The sequence below is a fragment of the Penaeus chinensis genome, chromosome 33 (genome assembly GCF_019202785.1).
Source record: "Penaeus chinensis breed Huanghai No. 1 chromosome 33, ASM1920278v2, whole genome shotgun sequence".
NCBI classification, from domain to species: Eukaryota; Metazoa; Arthropoda; class Malacostraca; order Decapoda; family Penaeidae; genus Penaeus; species Penaeus chinensis.
Window position 1 is genome coordinate 15,943,393 of NC_061851.1, and position 12,500 is coordinate 15,955,892.

Here is a 12,500-nt window from a genome sequence, read left to right on the forward strand (position 1 = left end):
AGGAGAATTGTTGGGTTAGGGTCGGGGGTAGGGGTTAGGGGGAGAGAAAGGGATGTTATCAGGAGGGGGTAAAGGGTTGGGGGAGAGTAGAGCGCGGAGGAGAGAGTCAGGAAGAAAATTATGACTGATGGATCGTTCGCGTGAGGCTGGCAGTCAACTCACACGTGCCTTTCATTCACGTCATACATTATACAGAGAGGAATTTCGGGATATGAACCTACGGGGAAATACCCACGTTTCACTTACTTCAGTAGCCATCGATTTCTTTTACCTACGGATATGTACGAGTATTGTCACCAGATTTTTATCAGCAGTAGCATTTATGATAATTCTAAAAAAAATAAACCTTTCCAATAACGTTCACATTTTCTTGTAATTGTGTGTATATGTATATATATATATATATATATATATATATATATGTGTGTGTGTGTGTGTGTGTGTGTGTGTGTGTGTGAAAGTGTGCCTATGGTTCTGTACCCACGTGTATATGGATCACTCTATATCTTTATTTACATTTATACGAATGCATGTGTACAAGAATGTATATTAAAAAAAAAAAAAAAAAAAAAAAAAAAAAAAAAAAAAATCATTTTCTCCTATATTTCTTCATTTTGTTTTTGTATTATCTTTCAACCTTCTTTCTATGTCACATGTACTTAAAGTGCAAGACAATAAATTAGTAGAATATATCTCAATGTATCATGCACTACAAACCATCCTCATAGATTCCCACAACTATTCATGAATATCGCACTTGCAACCATGCAATTAAATTCATTTGCTCTATCAGACCCGTTCTTCTCTAAGCATCATACCTGCTTAAAGAGTTATCATAATTTCTGCCACTGTAAAGAGCGGTATCATTAACGTATTTACCTCAAATGACCGCAATCATTGCTCTGGTCGTAATAACAAAAGCCATCACGAACAATTTGCTAATCATCACCATATCGTCTAGATCGTTCATGAATACTAAAAAGTGTATACATTAAGATCAATGGAAAAAGAAAAGGAAAGAATTTGAAATTAATGAAATACGTGTTTTTAAATAGAGGTTATTGTTATCAAATTGTTTTTGCATGTCAATAAGTATTACAGCATTAAGCAAATCAAAAAAAAAAAAAAAATCCTGATTTCAGCAACAAACAGACACAAGGCCCTACAAATGTTTGGTAGATGGTGAGATTGGGGTTTTAAGCAGACTATTAGGATTTCTTGAGTCCTTTATTCAGGGAGTAATGATGTTGGAGTGAGGGTACTCATCCAAGAAGCGAAGTCTGGCTCGTTGGCTCCCCCCCCCCCCCCCCCCAGGGAGTCTGCTTGTCGTATTCTGCCGTGGTCTAATGTTGGCTATAAATCACATATTTAGCATGTGATAATGAAGAAAGGTAGTGTTACAAGTATACCTTAGTCATGCGGAAGGAGATAGACAGCACAATACTGGAATGTCTATGTGGTAAGAAGAGATTATCTAGACTATATAGATTCTAACAATAGATAACAATAGCATAGATATAGCAAGCTCAATAAAAAAAAATTAAAAAATATATAAAAAATACAAAATTGTACCACCCGAGATTATAGAAATGAATCTTTTACAAATCCCACACCTTGAAATATCGCTGCTCGGATGATGTGACTTTGAAAAGAGGTCTTATTTATGGTAAGATTTCGATTTTCCCCTTCAGCGCCTACTGAAGAAAGGGCCTCATCAGCAGGCAAATCGTTCAGATATGTTCAGTGAAATAGAACGGAACGTAGGAAAGTTACTTCAGTTGGGGGGGGGGGGGGGGAGAAGAGGGCTGTGAGGAGGAATAAAAAAAGAGAGAGGAATTTATAGAAATTTCAGGGTAAGAGAGGGAAAGGGAGGAGGGGGAATGAGAACAAGGAATATTGGAGGAAAAGGGAGAGAGGGAGAGAGGAGAGAGAGAGAGAGAGAGAGGCAGACAGACAAAAACTAACAAACGGACAGATTGATAGGTAGACATACAGAGACAGAAACATAGAGAGAAAGACAAACAGACAGACAAAGCGAGAAATAGAGAGAAAGGGACAGTCAGAAAGAGAGAGAGAGAGAGAGAGAGAGAGAGAGAGAGAGAGAGAGAGAGAAAATCAAAGAGACCAGAGAGACAGAAAGGCAGACAGACAAAAATGCAGGAAGAAGAAAGAGAGAGAGAAAAATAGAAGGAAAAAGATAGAAAGAAAACCCGAAATTCTATTTGTTGCGAGGCACTGGAGCAACATAGAATATGACAGCATCGCACAATATAAAATCACGAAACCGCTCACACTCCCATTGAGGTTAAAACCGTATAGCCACGTCGCTTTCAATTGATTTCACGATCTATTCGATGTAGTGTGAGCCCCTAACCCCCCTTCCCCCTCCCCCCTTTCCCTTTTCCTTCTCACTTCCTCCCTCCCCTTCCCCCACCTCCTTTCCCCTTCATCTTTCCCCTTCCCTTTCCTCCTCTCACTTTCCTCTTTCCCCTCTCCCTTTCACCTTCCCCTTCCCCCTTTCCCTTCCTTCCTCCCCTACCCCTTCAGCATCCCCACCCCCTTTCTCCTCCTCTTTTTCCCTCTCCCATCTTCCCATCAAGTTCTCCAGCTCAAGAGGAAAATACATCGAGGGTGTGTATGTGTGTGTGTGTGTGTGTGTTTGTGAGTGTGTTTGTCTATACATGAATGTGTTTGCGTTTTTGTGTGTTAGTGTGTGTGTGTGTGTGTGTGTGTGTGTGTGTGTGTGTGTGTGTGTGAGTGTGCATATATGCGTGTATACGTGAATGGGTCTGCGTTTGTTTGTGTATGTGTGTGTTTTTGTGAGTGTGTGTGTGTGTGTTTGCATCTATGGGTGTATACGTGAATGGGTCTTTGTTTGTTTGTGTATGTCAGTGTGTGTGTGTGTGTGTATGTGTGTGTGTGATTTCCTTATAATTTTTTTTTTTTTTTGATACTGTTTATCGCGATCAATATTTGATTTTGTAATAAAATGTATTACCCTATATGCATCATGGGCTTATATTTCTATACTTGATCAATAATGCTCGAGAGAGAGAGAAAGAGAGAGAGAGAGAGAGAGAGAGAGAGAGAGAGAGAGAGAGAGAGAGAGAGAATCTGACAGACAGACAGTGACATACAGACAAACAGACAGCCAGAGACATACAGACAGGCATAGACAGAGAGAAAAACAGATATAGACAGAGACAGAGAGACAGACAGAGACAGGGACACAGACAGAAAGACAGACAGGCACAGACAGGGACAAAGAGAGACAGAGAAAAATAAAAAGAATAGACACTGGTGCATTAGCGCGTTCGCGTATATGCTTGTATTTGCTATTTTTTAAGCTTGTGCTTTCCAAGGAAACTTCTGTTGGTCGGTATCAAACGCCATGGATGAATTTCCTCGGTAATGTAAACCTGCTCGTATTAAATTCCTCAACAACACAAAGCCATATTTCAGATTTTAAAAGAGGTTCTTTAAATGTTTACAATCATTTTTCAAAACGCTGGTGAATTCAAGGTAAAGTATGTACTGCATATATGCATTTTCAAATAACAGATTGTGTAACGAGAGGAAAACGAGGACGAATGTGTTTTAATTGCAAAATAATGTTGACTCATAAAGACAAGAATAAGAGTTAAAGAAAGCAATACATAACTTAGATAAATTTAAAAAATACATATATTACTTAGATAAAAAAAAAAAAAATATATATATATATATATATATATATATATATATATGTATGTATATATATGTGTGTCTGTGTGTGTGTGTGTGTGTACAAATATATATAACTTAGATTAATAAAAACTATATAACTAAGGTAAATAAAAAACAATATAACTTAGGAAACAATGTTACATAAGGGAATATATCTTAGAAAGCCCCCCAGAACGACCCCATTCAAAGAAGTTATACCGAAACGAGCTTCCTTCCTGTAATTATTCCAAGAAGAGAATCTAATCGATCTATTCAATCATCCCGGCCGGCCGTAAATCAGACAACACAACACAACCGGACGCGATCACTGACCAAATGATGGAGAATTAATACGGAGAATAGCCCTTGCGTCTTAACACGAGTCTCCAGATGATTTCAGAAGTTCGACCAGACAACTGGCTCTTATCCCAAAACAATTAACTCTTTCTTAAGTGGGTTTGGTGGAAGTCGCCGGAGTCTTCTCATCTCTCTTGCTTTGTGCTTGCTTGCCGTGTGTTGGATGTCTGTGTCGTAATTCAGATATGCTGTGAAGTATATTCAGGTCTGGTGCCATGTTGATTTATCTTTTTCATGAAACAAGAGCAATTATGTATACAATCTAAATGCAAAATGAAAAACTAATATGAGTGCGTTTTGCTTAATTGACGATGACTTGCGTGATATTACTTATTTCCGTTCTAGTTATCACTAATCTGCCATTCATTGCATCACTTGTCTGATCCTTTGATCTTTCATGCATCGTTGTTGTTGTAGTTGTTGCTTCAGGGGGCATTCGTTCTCATCCAAAATTTTCCATAATCATTATTGTTTTTTTTTTTTTTTTTTAATTCAAAAGAAACGATAATATCTTTGGTGGATATTTCTGATTTTTTTTTTTTTTTGTTTTTTTGTGAATCATATCAACAGCCTGTTATTCTATAATTTGCCCCCCCATTATCTTGCATAACTCGCAAGGTTTATGGTTATGAAAGCCACATCGCCTTCTCCACATATTTCACCATCATTATCATCACCTGTGCGGGGAAAAAATTACCGACAACTTACACATCTGAAAATATCACCACAATTTCCATTACTATCATTACCACCATTAGCCTTTTGAAAAATTCGTCATCAGCGCATATTTTTATCATTACGAGCGGGAAGCCGGCAGTCTGCGGAGTTTTATCGTAATGACCAACAACATCGTATTCGTCATCATTGTATTTGTCCCTCCTCTTTCCACTCCATCATCATCATCCCGGCCGCTTGCAGACGCATTCCTTCCACAGACATCAAGCAAAATGGACCATCTTTCTTCCTCGTCGTTTTCAACGCGCATTTAGCCGCGAGACATTATAAATGCAGTTCCAAGCCCGGATAATTTCGTATATGAACGCGTAAGAATTTCTACAGAGGGAGGGAAAAATTATTGACCTTAATACGGAGCTGGCGGCTGCTCTCGCTGGCCTGGGTGTCTTTCTCATTCTCTCCTGTGGGTTGTTGTTGTTTTGTGTTCTTGTTCTTGTTCTTGTTCTTGTTCTTGTTTTTGTAATTGTTCTTGTTCTTGTTTTTATTCATGTTCTTGTTCTTGTTCTTGTTCTTGTTTTTGTAATTGTTCTTGTTCTTGTTTTTATTCATGTTCTTGTTCTTGTTCTTGTTCTTGTTCTTGTTTTTATTCATGTTCGTGTTCTTGTTCTTGTTCTTGTTCTTGTTTTTATTCATGTTCTTGTTCTTGTTCTTGTTCTTGTTCTCGTTCTTGTTCTCGTTCTTGTTCTTGTTCTTGTTCCTGTAATTGTTGTTGTTCTTGTTGTACTTTTCGGTGGTGGAAAAATGAATAAATTATTGAATTTCTTAGAGACAGATATCCTTATTTTTTCTGATAGGTACACTCATGTATACCCTTACACACAAGGCACACGCGTACATGTATGCTTGCACACATACATGTAGATACACATAATTTGTCTTAATCCAGCAATAAGCAGTAAAAAAAAGAGAGAGTTAGAGAGAGAAGGAGAGAGACAGAGACAGAGAAAGAAAGATAAAGACTCAGAAAAACAGATAAAACGAAAGATAGACAGACGAACAGAGAAAAACCGGAGATAGAAAGAGAGAGTAGGATTAGGAAAGTAATCGGGCGAGAAAAAAAATGAAAAAGATAGAGAGAGAGAGAACAGAACAGCAGGAAGACGCGTGAAAGAGCTTGATAATTTAGCCTTCTGTACATATGGAAAATAAAATGTATTATTATTTTATTGTGAGTATTATTATTATTATTATTATTATTATTATCATCATCCTTATCATCATCATTATCATAATTATTATCAATATATATTATTAATATTAGTTTTGTTATTATTTTTGTATTGTTATTATCACTGCTATCATTATTATTATCATTATTATTATTATTATTGTTATCATTATTTTTCATTACTGTTGTTGTAATGATCACAATTACTGTCATTATTATTTTATCATTAATAGAATTGTGAATATTAATATTGACTATATAATTCCTATTATCAACATTATCATTATATTATCTTTATATCATTATTGTTATCATCATATCGCTATAATTATCATTATTATTTTAATTGTCATATTTGTATAACTTACATTATCATTATTATTATTGCATTGATTTATTATTGCTACTATCTTCATTATCATTATTATCATCCTTTCATTGCAATTTTTATCACTGATATTGCAATCTTAAATCACATGGTTACCTTTATCATCGCCATTAATGCCATACTCATCATTCTCATTATCTTTATTTTCTCTATCATTATTTTTAGCATTATCATCATCATCATTATCATTTTCACCGTAATCATTATCATCAGTATAATTTCTATTAATATCACTGATACTTTTGCCGTGGTATAATGACCATCAGTACTATCATTATTATTATCCTTTTACTAGTGTTTCCCTCGTTCTCTCTTTCGCAGACCCACACATAAATTTCTTCAATTGAAAATATTTACATATTTACATGTTTATCTCAACTCAATCTCATTTCTTCTTTCTTTCTTTTTTAGCCACACTTAAACAATAAATCTTTTTTTTTTCCAATCTGTAGCCACAAACCACGTGGCATGACAGAACAACTACAAGCAGACCTTCTCTACAATCGAAAAAAAAGGTTTGAACCCCAGCATAGTTTTAGGCCAATGGAAAAAGTTTAACCCAGCAGATAGTTCGATCACGCTGTCAAACAAGGACTTGAAACGGGGGAACTTCTTTTCTTTTTTTTATACTGATTATCCCTATGATTGTTGTTGTGGTTTTAAGGCAGATAAAGGTTAAGTTAAGGGATTAAGAGATTGAGGATTTTTAAGGTAATATTTTTTCCTTTAAGTTTTAAGGTTTTTTCTGTTGATTTGTCTGTCTGTTTGTTTATCTCTCTGTCTGTTTATTCATCTCTCTGTCTGTTTATTTATCTCTCTGTCTGTTTATTTATCTCTCTGTCTGTTTATTTATCTCTCTGTCTGTTTATTTATCTCTGTCTGTTTATTCATCTCTCTGTCTGTTTATTTATCTCTCTGTCTGTTTATTTATCTCTCTGTCTGTTTATTTATCTCTCTGTCTGTTTATTTATCTCTCTGTCTGTTTATTTATCTCTCTGTCTGTTTATTTATCTCTCTGTCTGTTTATTTATCTCTCTGTCTGTTTATTTATCTCTGTCTGTTTATTTATCTATCTGTCTGTTTATTTATCTCTCTGTCTGTTTATTTATCTCTCTGTCTGTTTATTTATCTCTCTGTCTGTTTATTTATCTCTGTCTGTTTATTTATCTATCTGTCTGTTTATTTGGCTGTTTAATGGCAGAGCGAAAAGAGAGAAAACAATGCGCCTTTAGTTCTTTAGCTGATTCATACGAGAAAGAAAAATAGGAAAAGAGAAAGAGAGAGAGAGAGAGAGAGAGAGAGAGAGAGAGAGAGAGAGAGAGAGAGAGAGAGAGAGAGAGAGAGAGAGAGAGAGAGAGAGAGAGAGAGAGAGAGATAGAGAGAGAGGCAGACAGACAGAAGAAAGATCAACAGATAGATTAACAATAAGACATACATAGACACACATATATGCATATAGACAGACAAACAGACAGACAGGCATAAAAGAAGAAAAACTAATGACGAACAGATTCCAACAAACGCTAATTCCAACATTTTCGAACTCCAACACAGGCGATCGAATCCGCCTCCTTCACCCATCCCGACTCCCTTTCCCTTACCTTTCATTTTCCTTATCGATTCGCCGTCCCCGTCTTGGTAATACTCTCAAGACGATCCCCGACTTCCTTCCTCCGCCGTCCCCGAAAGCTGACCATACTAGAGAGACTAATTAACCCGTGTTAATGAGGTGTCGAGAACATCTGTGATTTATATGATCGTTAACATGATAGACTTCGGGAGAGGTCCTTGATGAGCCGTTTGTGGATGGAATTAGTGTGTCTGTCGCTAATGCTGTGCTCTGTGTCTGTATTCGGAGGTTTTGGTAATTGCGCCTGTTGATGATGAGTTTATGTCTGTGTCTGTGTCTGTCTTTGGTGGTTTTGGTAATCGCGTGTCTGTATCCTTGTCATTCTCTTTTTTTGCCTTCGTTAATTGCATATTCCGTGTATTTGTTTTATACATTGTATATTTTTGTATGCTATTCTAGTATATTATTGTATATCTTTTTAGATATATTTTTGAATATTTTATGCATTTTTTATTTAATGTTTTTTTTTTTCTTTCCTTTTTTAGTGTTATTGTTGTTGTTCATATTTGTTGTAAATTCATCTATTCTTGTCTGTGTGTCCCTCCCTACCTTCGTATGCGTCCGCACTGTTTATTCCGCGTCTTTCTTGCTTTGTCTCACTCTTTATGTCTAATTCCCAATCCTTCTTTCTCTGTGCCTTGTCTTTGTCTGTCCCTCTTTCCTCTCCCAATTCCACTTTCTCTCCACTTTTAAATGGCTCTCTTTTCATTGAGAGAAACACAATATTGCTAATGATTTTACGCTCCTGTGCACTGAGGGTGTCGATTGTTTGTGTATGATAATGCTATTGAAGTCCATTGTCGTCCTGTTCTTTGACATCAATAGAATCAGCATATTGATAAGTAACGATCACAGCAGTAAATATGCTTTAATACCTTTAGTATAACCAACACGCACACGGGAGTATATGCACACATGCGCACACACACGCGCGTATGTAGACACAAAGACGTTGATCATTGGCAATATCAAGACTTATTGTGATGTTAATTGGCAATATTTCGTCCGAAAATGACCTTTTCATAGCAAATGTTTGTTCTTTTCTTTTATTTTCCCTTTTTTCTTTCAATCAATCAGCAACAGCAAATGGTTAGTTAAGCTGAGAGAATGAGAGAAAGAAAGAAGAAAGGGAGAGAGAGAGCGAGGGAGAGGTAGATAGACAGACACACATACAGACAGACAAACATACCTACCATATAATATAACATTACTTACCCCCCCCCCCCCCGCCCGCCCTCCCACAACAACTACAACACCTATAATACAACAAAAAAATATTCACCTGCACCGTCATCTTGCATACCATTACACCGAACGCATGTCTGAAAATGCAACCTGCATTAGTTTCTCCCCGAGGTTGCAACACTTGACAGGATCAGCTGACTCGGCTTCATGACTTCGTGACTCGGAACTGGCTCGGAGGCAAAGCAACTCTTCCTTCGAGGCTTGCATTGGCTTGCTCTTGGGACTTGACTTGGATCGACCCTGTTGGACAAGTTCTCTGTGATGTGTCTGTCTCTTTCTCTCTCTGTCTATTTATCTCTCGATCTGTCTGTATGTATTTATCTGTCTATTTAGTTATCTATCTATCTCTGTCTCTTTATCTATCTATATATATATATATATATATATATATATATATATATATATATATCTGTTTCATTCTCTCTCTTTCTCTCCTCTCTTTCTCTCCTCTCTCTCTTTCTCTCTCTCTCTCTCTCTCTCTCTCTCTCTCTCTCTCTCTCTCTCTCTCTCTCTCTCTCTCTCTCTCTCTCTCTCTCTCTCTCTCTCTCTCTCTCTCTCTCTCTCTCTCTCTCTCTCTCTCTCTCTTTCTCTCTCATTCTCTCTCGCTCTCTCTTTCTCTCTCTTTCTCTCTCTCTCTATCTCTTTCCATCTCCCTATCTCCCTCTCTTTCTCTCTCTATCTATCTATCTATCTATCTATCTATCTATCTATCTATCTATCTATCTATCTATCTATCTATCTATCTATCTATCTATCTATCTATCTATCTATCTATCTATCTATCTATCTATCTATCTATCTATCTATCTATCTATCTATCTATCTATCTCTCTCTTTCTCTCTCGCTCTCTCTTTCTCTCTCTCTCTATCTCTTTCCATCTCCCTCTCTCCCTCTCTCCCTCTCTCCCTCTCTCTCTCTCTCTCTCTCTCTCTTTTAATTCCTGTGATGGAAATTGCTCGGGTAGTTAGGCTCTGTTTGACTGCAAAAGCGTACCTTGGAATTGGGCTGAGTGTGTGTGTGTTGGGGGGAGGGGAGGGGGCTGTGATTGGGTGAATGGGGGAGGGGAGGAATCCGAGGGGTGGGGCATAAGGGGGGGTGGCGGATTAAAGGATGGGTGGGGGGTATAGAGGGGTGAGGGGGGAGGAGGAAGGAATAGCAGATGGAAGACATTATAAGTTTTTTCTTTTATTTTCTTTTTTTTCCAAGCACAGTAGAGTCACACGCTAGAGGTCATCATGACTTGCAAGATTGCGTGATATCTCAATTTAAAAAAAATACAGACAGACAAAAAGAGAGAGATTGGCATACGTAAAAATAGAAATAAAAACTTACTCAAATATACTCATCCAGCCATTCCACAGCTGTAATAAGCCAAGAGTATAATTACTAGTCCAGTCATATTTCTTTTTGTATACTCGACACAGGTCACCAGGTTTTAGAAGTCCGGATAATAACTCACTTTGTTGAACTTGTGTCATTTTCCTTGCTTTCCACCTTTCTTTGTTTTTCTTTTCTGTTTTCTTTCTTTCTTTCGTTTTTTAATTCTTCTTTTTTATTTCTTTTTTTCTTCCTTGTTTCTTTTGTGTTTTCTGTCTTTCCTTCGTTTTTTTATTCTTCTTTTTTTCTTCCTTCTTCTTTCTTCCTTGTTTCTTTTATTCCTTTTTCTATTTCTCTCGTCTATTTTTTTCTCTATTCTCCATTTTTTATTTCTTTCTCTTCTTCTTTTTTCTTTCTTTTCTTCTTCTTTCTTTCTCTCTTTTCTTCCTTTCTTTTCCTTCCTTTCTTTATTTTCATATAATTTCAGTTTCGGTTTATAAGCAGAAAGATTCTAAGCCTATATATGCATTCTACCTAAATAAAGATTTGAAGTTCTAAAAAAATAAAAAGATAAAATAATAAAATAAAATATTTCGAAGGGGTAACGTGACATTGAAAAAAAAAAGAGTATGAAGAGGAATAAGTGAGGTTTTTTTAGGGAAATTTTATGTGTTTACGTCCGGGTAAGCGAATGTGTTTGTGAGGAAGGAAATTGTACATGTTTGTTATATATTTTATGACTGTATTTTTTGTATGAGCGTAAATTTTTTGGTGTAATGCACAAATACATGTTTTTTTTTCGCATTTTTGTTGTTGGTGTTGTTGTTTTTGTTGTTGCTTACATGCTTCTGCCTTCCTAACAGGGTTCTTGATAGCAATGGAACGCGGAATGGAATACGAAGAGCAATAAAAACATCCTCGGAAAAAGAAATATTAGCATAAGGACATAAATTGCCATAAGACCCTCTTATGGCAACTTCGCAAGCCTACCACGCTCCTATCTAAAGAGGAGACAGAAAAAAAAAAGAGATTGAAAAAAAAAGAGATAGGATAAGAAAGAAGAATAAGAATAAGATGAAAACAAAATGAGAAACATAACGAAGGGGCAAGAATGAAACCACCGTATTAACACGACCGCACAACGGACCGCATTCGAACTTCATGGAAATTTCGACACAGCGTACAGTCAACCCCAACACCAACAAATACCTTTTACACACACAGCAATAAAAACACACAGACACAACCACAGAACTCCAGAAGAAAAAGAGAGAGGCCTGGTTGACATCTTAAACTCCGTGAAGTCTGGTGGTGACACAAAACACCTCAAGGAGAGAAAAATTGTCTCAGGCGGCGCGAAAGTCACAGAGAGCGAGGAAAACGTTTCGTAGAGAGAGAAAAAACGTTTTGTATTCAAGGAACGACAAATTCCGGATATTGGAGATATTGAAGAATCTTCGCAAGACACCCTGTGTTCGCTTGGAATATATTGCATTTATGACCTTCGCTTAAAGGAATTCGCTTAAAGTTTGTTCGAAAAGAGATTTCTTTTTTGTACAAGTTAAGGGGAAGGGATAATATATTCTCCCTTTTTTAAGTATATAAGCTTTGTTCTTTTTTTGTATTTTCGGGATTTTATAAACGTAATATTATAGCACAGAAAGTCTTTTCATATCCATTTTTTTTTTTTGTGACAGCATTAAGAGACGACGAAAATAATAAACAAAATAAAATCCCTTTTCATTTAACACATTTTATGCGAAATTATTTTGCGAAAATTCAATTTAAAGTTTATAATAGTCTTGGAAGAACTTCAATCTCTTTTAAGACAGTAAGGGTGAGGGACAAAGCCCAGAGTCTCTTACGTTCAATAAAAAAATAAAAAAGAGAAAAAAAAACATTTCTTTTCCAGACTTGAGTTAATGTATGTAGAAAAAAATCTCCCCTTGGGACA